Source organism: Caretta caretta, chromosome 2, assembly GCF_965140235.1.
Source record: "Caretta caretta isolate rCarCar2 chromosome 2, rCarCar1.hap1, whole genome shotgun sequence".
NCBI lineage: Eukaryota > Metazoa > Chordata > Testudines > Cheloniidae > Caretta > Caretta caretta.
Window position 1 is genome coordinate 265,654,476 of NC_134207.1, and position 14,907 is coordinate 265,669,382.

Below are 14,907 nucleotides of genomic sequence, written 5' to 3' on the forward strand. Positions count from 1 at the left end.
ATCTGAGTTTGGATCCTGAGCTCCCCTGGCTAGGAGGGAAGGCTGAATTCTATTCTGGCCAATAAGTGAAGTGATAGTGACTGGATCTGAAGGGAGCTACATGTTGATAGGAAGAGTCCTATTACGTCCATCTCCCTGAGAGTGCAGGATTATTCCCTAGCATACAACCAGGCTGTGTTTACACTAGCCTGCTTTCTGAAACATATCCCACGTGTGCTAGCAATGGGTCAGCTACACCAGTGAAAGCAACAATGGGAGTGCACTGCTTTTAGACAGGGCTCCAGGCAGCTGTGGACTTCTTTATCATTTAAAATAACTACGTAGGAAGTTCCAACAGGTTTACAAATCATTACTACGTAAATCAGAAACAAAGCATTAATGATTACAACACTGAGCTTATCTTTGTTAGAGAAACATTACACAGTAATGGAATAATCAAATCTCAGTGCGGGTGGAGGGATAGTTCAGTGGTTTGAGCATTGGCCTGCTAAACCCAGGATTGAGAGTTCAATCCTTGAGGGGGCCATTTGGGGCAAAAATTGGGGATTGGTCCTGCTTTGAGCAGGGGGTTGGACTAGATGACCTCCTGAGGTCCCTTCCAACCCTGAGATTCTATGCTTCTATTTAGTAGGATGTTACCATATTAGAATGAGTCACCTTCCACTAGCCATGCTGTGTTTTCTGGTGATTGTAGCGAGTGCAACTACTGAATCTACTCATTTATCAAACCAGCCATGTCCATCAACCTTAATATTAAAAAATTGGATTCGTGTGCTAGGATTTATTTGCAGGGGAATGTACTTTAAATAATCAATAAATGGTAACCAAACATCTAAGTATTTATTGGCCCCTCTGTTTTGTTGAGTATGATATTGATGCATTATTCTTTCCATAACAATGCCCATATTTTTTGGAGCCATTCCTTTAATGTGGGACTTTCCCCCCCCCTTCAATGAGGCGCTATGAGTAACCTAGCGGCTATTAGCAGATGTTAAATTAATTCTTTGAACCTGACCAATTCCGCCAGGAGGATTATCGAAGGATCATCTGGTAATCCTCCTGGGCTTTTTGGTAATCATTTGGTAATTGTGACATTATCTAATTGAAATCATGCAAATCAAGATTTGTGAGAGTGATGGCTCATCCCTCAGGATAGGCTGTAGATCCTTGATGATGCGTTGGAGAGCTGAAGGTTTCGTTGGGGGCTGAAGGTGATGGCTAGTGGCGTTCTGTTATTTTCTTTGTTGGGCCTGTCCATCACTCTCACAAATCTTGGGAGACAGGCCAGTCCTTGCCTACAGACAGCGCCCCAACCTGAAGCAAATACTCAACAGCAACCACACACTACACAACAAAACCACTAACCCAGGAACCTATCCTTGCAACAAAGCCCGTTGCCAACTGTGTCCACATATCTATTCAGGGGACACCATCATAGGGCCTAATCACATCAGCTACACTATCAGAGGCTCATTCACCTGCACATCTACCAATGTGATAGATGCCATCATGTGCCAGCAATGCCCCTCTGCCATGTACATTGGTCAAACTGGACAGTCCCTACGTAAAAGAATAAATGGACACAGATCAGATGTCAAGAATTATAACATTCATAAACCAGTTGGAGAACACTTCAATCTCTCTGGTCACTCGATTACAGACCTAAAGGTCGCAATATTACAACAAAAAGACTTCAAAAACAGACTCCAACGAGAGACTGCTGAATTGGAATTAATTTGCAAATTGGATACAATTAACTTAGGCTTGAATAGACACTGGGAGTGGATGGGTCATTACAGAAAGTAAAACTATTTCCCCATGTTTTTTTCCCCCCACCGCTCCTCAAACGTTCCTGTTAACTGCTGGCAATGACCCACCTTGATTATCACTACAAAAGGTTCCCCCCCCCGCCCCCCCACCCCACTCTCCTGCTGGTAATAGCTCATCTTAAGTGATCACTCTCCTTACAATGTGTATAACAAACACCCATTTTTTCATGTTCTGTGTGTTTATAAATCATCTCCTCACTGTATTTTCCACTGAATGCATCCGATGAAGTGAGCTGTAGCTCATGAAAGCTTATACTCAAATAAATTGGTTAGTCTCTAAGGTGCCGCTAGTACTCCTTTTCTTTTTACTAATTGTATGTGTTTACTTATATCTTGTTTAATGATTAGCCATGTAAACAGACAGTTCCTGTCTGTCACTATAGCTATTAACAGTAATAAATATCCAACAATTTATAATATTTCATTATGCAGCACATCCCAAAATTCTCTAATAACCGGACAGGTGCACTGTACCTCTTTCACCACAATTTCACCAACTTTTATCCCAATTCACACTCTATATTTTTTTAAACCTGACTGATGTGAGGTACCACCGAAATAGATATTAAGGAATTTTCTTTTATTTTGCTACAGACTGAGGTTGCTGGCTTTTTCCCCCACAGATCAAAGCCAATTCCTCTGGGGTAATTTATCTATCCAATTCTTTTTTTCTTTGTGAATATGTTTCTTTGTTAGGAAATTCATCAGCAAAGATTGACATAAATTAGTTATAATTTTTTATTTTCTAATCAACAAGAAGCCATCATTTCTACTAAAGTTGGCTTTCTATGGAAAAGTTTCCTAGGAAATTGGGAAACATAATGCCTAACTTGAAAGTACTGGGACTACAGGAGAGTAGGCCAGTTAAAGCAGGTTTTGATTTCTAAATGAGTTAGAAAAGGTTCTTTGGTGAACAGTTGGCCAAACACATGAATTTCATTGCTCTCCAAAAGTTTAAAACTCTGCTGTATGATTTGGATTATTTGCAATGGGTGTAATTAGCAAAGAAATGGAACATCTTATCTCTGGTTCTATCCCAAACCCATACAGTAGTCTTTGCTAAAGAATCTATATCGGGTGTGGCCAACCTGAACCTGAGAAGAAGCCAGAATTTATCAATGTACATTGCCAAAGAGCCACAGTAATACGTCAGCAGCCCCTGCATCAGCTCCTGCCCTGTTCCCAGCGTCTCCCACCCACCAGCAGCCCCGCCAATCACTGCCTCCCCTTCCCTCCACATCAGCTGTTTCGTGGTGTGCAGGAGACTCTGGGGGAAAGGGGGAGGAGCGAGGGCACGGCAGGCTCAGGGGTGGGGGCAGGGCCTGTGGCAGAGCCAGGGGTTGAGCAGTGAGCACCCCCCAGCACATTGGAAAGTTGGCACCTGTAGCTCCAGCCCGAGAGTTGGTGCCTAGACAAGGAGCTGGCTATTATCTTCTGAAGAACCACAGGTTGGTCACCCTTGATTTACACAGATTGCATGAAGACATATGCATAGGTGGATTTGGTTTGTTTTAATCCGTGCTATCCTAGCAATATTTAGATTGCCATAATTTTCCTGTTCAATAAAGACCCAGTGTTTGCTTGAGCTGGCTGGCTTGATAGTACCATGTAAAATTTGGAACAACTGGTTCACCCTATTTAATGGACCTGTAAAGTATCTGCACTCTCTCTCTTTTCTTATTCTATATGAATTCTAACATTCCTTGTATTCTTGCTAGAGCTTTCCCAGAAGATTTTGAAACAAGGAGGATATCCTTGACAAAATATTCAATTTGACTGTAGCTATTCTTCCTCACCAAGAAACTGCGTATTTCCCTCAGCATGCAACCTTTGTTCATTTGCTGAAGTAGCGGTTTGACTTCTTCTGCTATCGCTCAATGCAAGGATGACATCTGCCAAGGGGGTTCCCTGGTGAGTATTTAAGTGGCTGAGGAGCCCAATTCGTCCCTGCAGATTTTCCCACAGAAGTGACAGATGTAATCTTGGAGGAGACAGAGTTGTTGGCTAGAGTGTTGTGCCCTTTCTTTCCTCCTTTGTTGCTTCTCTGTCTCATGAGCACGTCTGTTCTCCTCAAAGTGAGCTGTGGCTTGGTGTATGGTGTGGCACCCCTGGGTTCTGTTCTGCGCCAAGTCCTCCCAGTCTCTTGGGTTGATGTCTCCCTTTTTAAGATGTACTTTCAGTATGTCTTTAAAACGTTTCCGCTGCCCTCCGCGAGCCCTTCTTCCCTGACTTAACTGAGAGAAGAGTACTTGCTTCGGAAGGAGAGTGTCGGCATATGTACACAGTGGCCAGCCCAGCAGAGTTGGTATTTCATGACCTATGCTTCTATACTGTGCCTGTATACTTCTATACCTGTGTTTCTATACTATGTTGGCTGCAGAGAGAACCCTGATGTTACTGCGTCGGTCTTCCCAGCTGCTTGAGACGTTCTCGGAAGGTTACCCAGGTCTCACACCCACAGAGAAGGGTGGGGATGACAACTGCCTTGTAAACCAAGATCTTGGTACCTGTCTATAGATTCCTAACATTGAAGACTCATTGGAATAGTCTTCCAAAGGATGTGCCCTTGTTGCGTGCCCTTGTTGCCAAGAAGGCCAATGGCATTTTGGGATGTATACATAGGGGCATTGCCAGCAGATCGAGGGATGTAATCATTCCCCTCTATTCGACATTGGTGAGGCCTCATCTGGAGTACTGTGTCCAGTTTTGGGCCCACGCTACAAGAAGGGTGTGGAAAAATTGGAAAACGTCCAGCAGAGAGCAATAAAAATGATTAGGAGTCTGGAACACATGACTTATGAGGAGAGGCTAAGGGAGCTGGGATTGTTTAGTCTACGGAAGAGAAGAATGAGGGGGATTTGATAGCTGCTTTCAACTACCTGAAAGGGGGTTCCAAAGAGGATGGATCTAGACTGTTCTCAGTGGTAGCTGATGACAGAACAAGGAGTAATGGTCTCAAGTTGCAGTGGGGGAGGTTTACGTTGGATATTAGGAAAACCTTTTTCACTAGGAGGGTGGTGAAACACTTGAATGCGTTACCTAGGGAGGTGGTGGAATCTCCTTCCTTAGAAGTTTTTAAGGTCAGGCTTGAGAAAGCTCTGGCTGGGATGATTTAGTTGGGGATTAGTCCTGCTTTGAGCAGGTGGTTGGACTAGATGACCTCCTGAGGTCCCTTCCAACCCTGATATTCTATGATTCACTGGCAAAGTAGATCCTATATTCAATTTCTGTGTCAGTGCTGGCTGTTTGGGAGAGATGGCTGCCAAGGTACAGAAAATGGTCTACATTTTCCAGGGGTTCTCCACTGATGGTGATTTATGGAGTACGAAGAGTAGTTTGTGCAGATGAGGGCTGCTAGAGTACCTTGGTTTTCCTGATGTTGAGAGAGACACCCAGGTTGTGATAGGCATCAGCAAAAAGATTTAGGGTGCTTTGCAGGTTGGCCTGTGTGTGTGTGCAAGAATGACAGTCATTTTCATACTGAAGTCAGTGATGCCAATTCTCGTGATCTTAGATTTTGTTTGCAGACAGACGTTGAAGATTGAAGAGTTGACTATCCATACAATACTCAATCCCAATTGCATCAGGAAAGCAGTCACGAATGAGAATCAGGATCACAACAACGTAAATGGAGAAGAGTGCTGGAGCAATGACAAAGCCCTGCTTGACACCGGGGCGAATGCTGAATGATTCGGTCTCTGAGCCGTTGCACAAAATGGTGGCAGTCATCCCATCATGGAGTAGTCTGATAGCGGAAATGAATTTCTGTGGACAGGCAAACCTACACAGCACCTTTCATAGGGCATCACGGTTTATAGAGACAAAGGCCTTCATTAGGTCAATGAATGCCATGAATAGTTCCAGGTGTTGCTCTCTGCACTACTCCTGAATCTGTCGTGACACGAAGATCATGTCAGTTGTGCCTCGGGATGACCTGAAGCCACGCTGTGATTCAGTGAGGAGTTCCTCGGCAAGGGGGAGGAGGCGGTTTAGTAGCATCCAGGCAAGAATCTTCCCTGCGATGGAGAGGAGAGCAATACCTCTATAGTTCCCGAACAAAGATTTGACATCTTACAGCTGTTTTAGGTTGTTTGAGATTAAATTCCAAAGTATCTTATGGAATTTGTTGCCCATTTGTACCCAAATGTTTTCTGGAGGGACAACTTCTCTGTATCTGGAAAATTATGCATAGTGATGCATGACCCAGCTGACAGCAGCTTTATAAGAGTATATATTCCTCATGCTATACTCTTTATTATTCAAGCATGGGATTTCTCTCCATAGAGATTCCATGGCACAGTTTGATTCATTTAAGATTTTTACTTTATTTGACCTGCTGCTTTCTTTCACATACAGTGCCACTCCAATCCAGCACAACCTACTCTGTCATTCCTATATAAACTTGTACCCTAGTATCACCCTGTCTCACTGATTATCCTCCTTCCACCAACTTTCCATGATGCCTATTATAGCAATATCCTCATTTAATGCCAGGCACTCTAGTTCACCCATCTTAGTATTTAGATTTCTAGCATTTGTATATAAACACTTGTACAATTTCTCAATATTCAGTTGCTTGCCTTCATATGTTATATTTCAGTGAGACTCTTACATTTGACTATTCCTCACTACCTCCTACCTGTACTCTACTGACTTCTTTCCTATCTTTACTAGGATATAGAGTTTCCCCTTTAATAATTTCATCCCTAAGGGATGTCTCTACCCAAACTGTATTCTTCTCCACATGGGTCAGCTTTCCCACAGCGCTTAGTTCAAAAAATCCTCTACAACCTTTTTAATTTTAAATTCCAGAAATCTGGTTCCATTTTGGTTTTTGTGGAGCCCATCCTTTATTTATAGGCTCCTCCTTTCCCAAAAGGTTCCTCAGTTACTAATAAACATAACACACTCCTCCCTACACCATCATGTCATCCACACATTGAGATGCTGCAGTTCTGCCGGTCTTCCTGACTCTCTGCTTGGAACGGGAAACATTTCAGAGACTGCTACCATGGAGTTATGGGTTACAGAAGAAAAGCCTGTGCGTAAGCAGCTACAAGTTGCCCATCACTAGCATAAATACCTGTAAACTACATTCCCTTCCTTCTGATTATCTGCTTCTAATATGGTTGCACCAGACAGAACAAAAACAGAGGGGATCTGAAACCGGTGTCTTAAAATTTAGGTCTCTCTCTCCCAAGAGAAATTAATGCTGGTTCCTTCTTTGCAACAATGGCTGTTAAACAAGATTTCAGGTTTCATTAGCAGGATCATTCAAACCAAGTGCTAATTTTTCCAGTTCCCAGAGTCAGCCTGAAAAGCCAGGAAATGCTGAGCAGCACAGCCTCTCTGAAACCAAGCTAGGTAAGAAATAGTCATGGCTTTACAGTGAAGTGTTCTTTTGTCACTGAGCCTTTTACAGAAGGGCCTTTGTTCAGTCTGTTTTCTCATAGCCCCATGGCTGCTTAATCAATAGATCAATGTGTGGATCATACTTCCTTTAGACTGCAAGGAGAAATCCTTGTATTTCCCTCAATTCCATTTCCAGTCACCCTGCAAATTATAAACTAGGGCTTTCAGTGTTGGTCTTGAACAGTTTAGCAATACATGCTAGCTGAGAGAAGCAGAGTTACCAGTTAGTAGTGGGTTACGGAGTGCACTGGGAGAAGGTTATGTGTTTCTAAAAAATATAAACTCTGTCTTCCAACATGTAGCTGATTCATAGTGCTCCTCGTCAATTTCATACCAGAGCATGTCAAAAGGTTGGCCGCAAGAGGACTGCCTATTGAGTAATGCCTAGGAAGCTGAGCTTTGAAGACGCTTTATATTTATTTCCCACCCACCTCCCACCCCCACAGGACTGGAGCTTCAGGACTCTGTTGCATAGGAAAGCAAAATATTGGATCACTGCAACAGAAAAGGGCCCTGAAAATGCCTGTAGCCCCATAGACTAATAGCCCACAAAGACAACAGCACAGAGGGGAAGGATAAACAATCGCTCACAGCAGTGTGTGATGTAAGTCAGTAGTTTGCCTCAGCTGTTTTCCCCCTCCGAGAAGGTAGGATGCACTGCATATTATGTCAGTAACCATCATCTTTGCCTGCGGACGGCAACCTCTTGGCACACCATGGCTCTTTACACATACTCCCCAAAACAGAAAATCACTTCAGACACACAGTACAAGCTGGGATCTACCTACACAACAGCTTAGGTCAGAAGGTGAAACACCAGCAGATTCTTGCAGGAATTCCAAGAGTCTTTCACATTTCTGAAGGTTTCAGAGTAACAGCCGTGTTAGTCTGTATTCGCAAAAAGAAAAGGAGTACTTGTGGCACCTTAGAGACTACCTGGATTTGTGCTGGAAATGGCCCACCTTGATTATCATGCACATTGTAGGGAGAGTGGTCACTTTGGATGAGCTATTACCAGCAGGATAGTGAGTTTGTGTGTGTGGTTTTTGGGAGGGGGGTGAGGGGATGAGAGAACCTGGATTTGTGCAGGAAATGGCCCAACTTGATTATCATGCACATTGTGTGGAGAGTTGTCTCTTCCGATGGGCTATCACCAGCAGGAGAGTGAATTTGTGTGGGGGGGTGGAAGGTGAGAAAACCTGGATTTGTGCTGGAAATGGCCCAACTTGATGATCACTTTAGATAAGCTATTACCAGCAGGACAGTGGGGTGGGAGGAGGTATTGTTTCATATTCTCTGTGTGTATATAAAGTCTGCTGCAGTTTCCACGATATGCATCCGATGAAGTGAGCTGTAGCTCACGAAAGTTCATGCTCAAATAAATTGGTTAGTCTCTAAGGTGCCACAAGTACTCCTTTTCATTTCTGAAGGTGTTAGCTGCTGTCCTTTCAAACAAAGGCAATGTTTGTTTCTGAAATATTCTTCCTTGGGCCAGTTAAACCTGTAACCCATTGGGCTGTTGCTTGTGTACTAGCAGAAGCTACCTGATCAGCATTTCTAGTTAGCATTGCTAGAGTCTACTGCAGACTATGAGACTAGTAGGAGAGTTTTCCATTGAGCTATTCCAACAGGGCTAAGATGCACAGTAAGACAGAACCTGTATGTAAGTTGGAGAGCTTGCAGTGATGATACTTTGTCTATCTGAAAAAAGAAAAAGGAGTACTTGTGGCACCTTAGAGACTAACAAATTTATTTGAGCATGAGCTTTCGTGAGCTACAGCTCACTTCATCGGATGCATTCAGTGGAAAATACAGTGTGGAGATTTATATACACAGAGACCATGAAACAATGGGTGTTACCATACACACTGTAAGGAAAGTGATCAGGTAACATGAGCCATTACTAGCAGGAGAGCGGCGGGGGGGGGGGAGGAGGAGGAGAGGGGACAACCTTTTGTAGTGATAATCAAGGTGGGCCCATTTCCAGCAGTTTACAAGAACATCTGAGGAACGGTGGGCGCGGGGGTGGGGGGGGAAATAAACATGGGGAAATAGTTTTATTTTGTGTAATGACCCATCCACTCCCAGTCTTTACATGTATTTGATCTGTAAGACTGATGGGTCATCCTTCAGGATAGGTTGTAGATCCTTGATGATGCGTTGGAGAGCTGAAGGTTTAGTTGGGGGCTGAAGGTGATGGCTAGTGGCGTTCTGTTATTTTCTTTGTTGGGCCTGTCCTGTAGTAGGTACACAGATCTTGGGAGACAGGCCAGTCCTTGCCTACAGACAGCGCCCCAACCTGAAGCAAATACTCACCAGCAACCACACAACAGAACCACTAACCCAGGAACCTATCCTTGCAACAAAGCCCGTTGCCAACTGTGTCCACATATCTATTCAGGGGACACCATCATAGGGCCTAATCACATCAGCCACACTATCAGAGGCTCATTCACCTGCACATCTACCAATGTGATAGATGCCATCATGTGCCAGCAATGCCCCTCTGCCATGTACATTGGTCAAACTGGACAGTCCCTACGTCAAAGAATAAATGGACACAAATCAGAAGTCAAGAATTATAACATTCAAAAACCAGTCAGAGAACACTTCAATCTCTCTGGTCACTAGATTAGAGACCTAAAAGTTGCAATTCTTCAACAAAAAAACTTCACAAACAGACTCCAACGAGAGACTGCTGAATTGGAATTAATTTGCAAACTGGATACAATTAACTTAGGCTTGAATAAAGACTGGGAGTGGATGGGTTATTACATTACATTAAGGTGCCACAAGTCCTCCTTTTCTTTTTGCGGATACAGACTAACACAGCTGCTATTCTGAAACTTGTCTGTCTGAGGTTCTCAAGCGCTGGAGCGGGTGGCAATAGCGCCATTCTACAGGTAAGGAAACTAGGGCACAGAGAACCCAAGGCCACGCAGCGAGATGGCGTGAGAAGCAGAACACCTCTCTTCGCTGCCAGCAGTGCTGTGCTGGAATCACCAGACAGCACTGACTATCCTGATCATTTACTGAGACGGGGAAAGCGGCCCTTCGTTGTGCCATTTTAGCCCAGCTTATGGTTCTGTTCTGTTTTGTGCAGCCACCTCTCTGTCCTTTCCAGCATACTCTAAGTTCTGCCAACCATCTGGGATTCCTATCTGAACATGTGCATTTTCTAACACAGCAACCATACAATTAATACAGTATAATTCATTGTAGCCCTGTTGTCGGCTACTTCCCCCCTCGGCCTTCCCTTCAGCTTCTTCCTTGGCAAGCTGCCTTCCACCATCATCTTCTCCAGATGGTCTCCACTTCTGCTTAGTGGTCATGTGCAATACTGTATCTTTCATTTCTCAAGCTCCAGGAGAGGAAACATTTCTCTTCACAATACTGCATTGCCCAGCTATTGGCTTCTATTTCCAGTAACAGCTCCACATTTCAAATGCTTCCGTCATCTTCCCCCTTGGAGGTGGTCAATTTCCACAGGTCTACAGAGCAATAAGTCAGTTCAAGGCACTAGCCAAATAGGCTTCAACTTTGTTTTCTTGTATTTAAACTGAAAGCAACAGGGGGAGCTGAAAACAACCCTTGTATTGCTCTGCCCTGCTCTTATTTCTAGCACATCCTCTTTCTGATATGCCCTGTGGTGAGACTCCAACAATGCTGGTTATTAGCAACAGTAAGTCACACCACTGGAGGTAGCTGTATTGCTAAGGCCTACAAAACTGCATGCTAGCTGCCTGCAAATGAAAGTCTTTCCCATATCTCAGTCTGCTGGGCATAGACAGCCCTTGGATGAACTGCCAGGATAAAATATATAAATGCTGCTCATTTACAATCTGGTAGTTACTTAGGTCTCAAACATCGCAATCCTCATCCACTACTTTTGGCTTGAAGCCATCAGAATGAAAATGACTTCCGGGTGGATAAGGTAGGGAGTTAATAAAGCAAAGAGGTTTAAGATAAAAAGGACTTTGTTTTACAAAAACGCTAAAGGGGACTTTAAAGCATTTCCTGATATAGACACAAAATCCCCCAGAAGGCTGACACTGAATTATTCAAAGAGGACTAGCATCCCAATGTTAAACAATGCCAGTGGCAAAGATTCACAAAGAACAAACTGGTAATAGCCCAACTTAACAGCATATATGTGGACACATAAGACGGCAGAATCTGGGCCCTGCAAGAACCTTTGATGCAACTTAGGGTATAGTCAGTGTCCATGTGTTATCTTCTTATTCTCTTAGCAAGTGCCAGATGGTGATAAAGATACGTTTGGCCGCAGTACAGTAAGCAAATGCCAGATGGCGACACTGCAGAAAAATACATCTGGTGGGTGTAGTCAACTGTCAGCAAGAAACCACCCCCTACTTTTCTTCCAGCCATTGCTGTCCCAGCACTCACCATGTACACCCAAAGAGCTGCCTTTCCATGCTCAGGATTATTGGTAGCATCTAAAGGACTTTGCTCAGATCACAAGGTCTGTACGCTCCATCGCAGTATCAATGCTCCCAAATACCTGCAGCATTACTGGGGAAACCACCAGGTTATGTACGATAGCAGCTTCCTGAGCTCAAGCACGAACAGTAAGGGAGAGTACGCCCTGTTGGTCAGCAGGAGGGAATGTTGTCACAGAAGGCATTTCAACCTCCTGGTTTTCCCCTTTATACAGTTTAGTATTACATCTGAGATCGTGCGCCATGCAACACAGGTATCTTTCCTCTCAGCTGATCAGCAGACTGAGCTTGATCCTTGTCAGATGCAGCAGTAAACTGTGGGTTTATCACCTCCCAGATGGATTACTGTAAGGTCCTAAAACTGGGGGAAGGTGAAGGCTGCAAAGCACCTCCATTTAGTTCAGCGTGCAGCCGTGCACCTTCCAACTAGAGCAGAGTAACAGGAGCACATCACACCAGGGCTCCACATGTTTCTCTGGGCCACAGTTCAGTACCAAGGTACTTCAGTGTCCTGGTACCAATCTACAAAGGCCTCAGTGGAGCAGGCCTCGACTACCTGAGGATATTGTGCTTGTCATCATGAGTACAGACCAGCACGGTCATGAGAAATACAAAATGAATAGAACTAAGGCAAGGCTATAAGGCTTTTTCAACAGCAGGACCTAATCAATTAACTATACAATCCTATCCCCTTAAGAACTAGAGAAGAGCCATCTCTTTGCATTTTCATTTATAGATAAATACAATAAAGCCAAGAGGAACTTAAGTCATCTAGCCTGACCACCTGTCGGTCACAGGACACAGAATTTCATCCAGACACCCCTGTATTAAGTCCAATAACTTGTGTCTGACTAAAGCAGATCTTCCAGAAAGACATCTACTCTTGACATGAAGACATAAGGAAATGAAGAATCCACCACTTCTCTTTGTTCCAGTGGTTAATCACCCTCTCTGTTAAAAATTTGTGCCTAATTTTTAATCTGAATTTGTCTGGTTTAAACTTCCAGCCATCACTTCTTGATATGCCTTTCTCGGTTAGTTTAAAGAGCCCTTTAGTGCCCAGTACTTTCTCCCCACAAAGGTATTCATGCTCTGCAGTCAAGTCACCTCTCAATCTTCCTTCTGATAAACGAAGCTGATACAGCTCTAAGTCTCTCACTGTGAAGCTTTTTCTCCAGTCTTCGAATCATTTTTGTGGTGCTGTTTTCTGCACCCTGTCCAATTTTTCAACTTCCATTTTAAAAGATGGCCACCAGAACCAGATGGAATACTGCATTACTGATCTCACCAATGCCATACCCAGAGGAAAACTCGCCTCTCTCCTCTTCCTTATACATCAAAGGATCAAACTGGCCCTTTTTGCCAATGCAAGGTAACGTCGTCTATTACGTTCTTGTCTACTACAACCCCTAAATCCTTTGAGTCCCTGCTTTCCAGGATACATTCCAACATTCTGTAGGTATGGCCTGCATCCCTTTTTCCCGGATGTGTAACTTGTATTTGGCTGTATTAATTTTGTTTCAATGGCCCATTTTACCAAGCAATCCAGATTACTCTGTATGACTGCCCTGCCCTCTTCATTTACCACTCCACCGATCTCTGTGTCATCCAGAAAATTTTTAATATCAGCAGTGATTTTATATTTACTTCCATATCACTGCAACAATATTGAATGGTGTCAGACCTAATACTGACTGTTGCAGAACCCCACTAGAAACATCCCCATTCGACAACTCCCCATTGACAACTACTTTGAGATCTGTCAGTTAGCCAGTTTTTAATCCATTTAATGTGCGATTTTTTGATATTGTATTGTGCTAATTTTCTAATGAGAATGTTGTAAAGTATTAAGTCAAATGCCTTACAAAAGTCTAAGACTGTTCTATCAACAACAGTGGAGGGCAACCTGTGGCCCGTCAGGGTAATCTGCTGGCAGGCTGCGAGACAATTTGTTTACATTGACCGTCCGCAGACACAGCCGCCCACAGCTCCCAGTGGCCATGGTTCACCATTCCCGGTCAATGGGAGCTGGGGGAAGTGGTGTGGGCTGCAGGGACGTGCTGCCTGACACTTCCCACAAGCAGTGGAGGGAGGGGGGGGGGGGGGAACAGAGCTATAGTGCATGCGGATGCAGAAATTTTTTTTTTTTAAACAAAGGAAATTAAATGCTCCAAAACTTCGTTAATACGAAGTTATGGTTGCCCAGTGGTGCCTCGTGCTCTTCCCTAATGTGAAGCATGCCTAACTTTTAAGTCTCTAAAAATTAAGAGATAAAAAGTTAAAGGACAAGCCAGCTCCTCAATGCAACCTTAACACTGCCCCCACACAGCCCCCCGAGTTGGGAATTGTTCAGCAAGGGTGGTGCAAATATTAAACAGCCAAGAAAAGTGGCAGGTTCTCCATTTCTTGTCATCTTCAAATCAAGACTAGATGCCTTATTGGAAGATGCTTTAGTCAATCACAAGTTATTAGGCTCAATACAGGAGGAACTAGATAAAATTCTCTGGTTTGTGTTATACAAGAGGTCAAACGACATGATCTAGTGGTCCCTTCTGGTATTAAATATATGAATCTATAGTAAGTAGCTACGAGGAAGGACTCAGAGACTGTCCCGTTGTTGGTATTCCACAGATTTGAATTTCAGCTTTTCTCTGCATGTGTTCCAGCTGCGTCCCCTGTGGTAGCTGAAGCTGTACTGAATAGTGGAGGGATTAGTTGTAACAGCTTGGCAGAGCTGTCTCCATGAGATGAGAAGAGGGGCATGTGTACCTTGAGAGAGCAGGTATGCCTCATTTCAGGGCCGAATTTTGTAGGCTGTCTCACTAGAGGTGCATGAGGGGGTGTCTTCTTGCCATAGCATTCTGGTGGCACAGATGACAGAGGTCTGTGGGGCACAGTGAGCGGTAAGTGAAGGCAATGTCTCGGACAAAATCCTCTAGCCAAGGTTGAAGATTTGGTAACAATTAGCAGGACTTGGGTGGTTTGTATGGAGTAGGCCAGAGTTTGAGTGCAGGCCAGGTAAAGGTAGCTCCTGTTTGCTACACTCCAAGTTTTGCCTTCGCAAAGAGAAGGTGACACAGTTAGACCATGTCCTACAGTGCTTATATGCTCTGTTCCTGGAGTCTTCTGTAGCATCTGTGAGGGTAGAGTACTAGTCTGTGTGTTATTGGCATGGTGGGGCTTCACTTAGAGAAGGCAGAGGTAAG

General features: G+C 44.0%; 1 protein-coding gene across 1 annotated transcript in view; it reads right to left on the minus strand.

Moving 5' to 3' along the window:
• The window catches only part of CCDC12 (coiled-coil domain containing 12), a 78,428-nt gene that overhangs the window by 34,953 nt on the left and 28,568 nt on the right, over positions 1–14,907 (minus strand). The window lies entirely within an intron of this gene.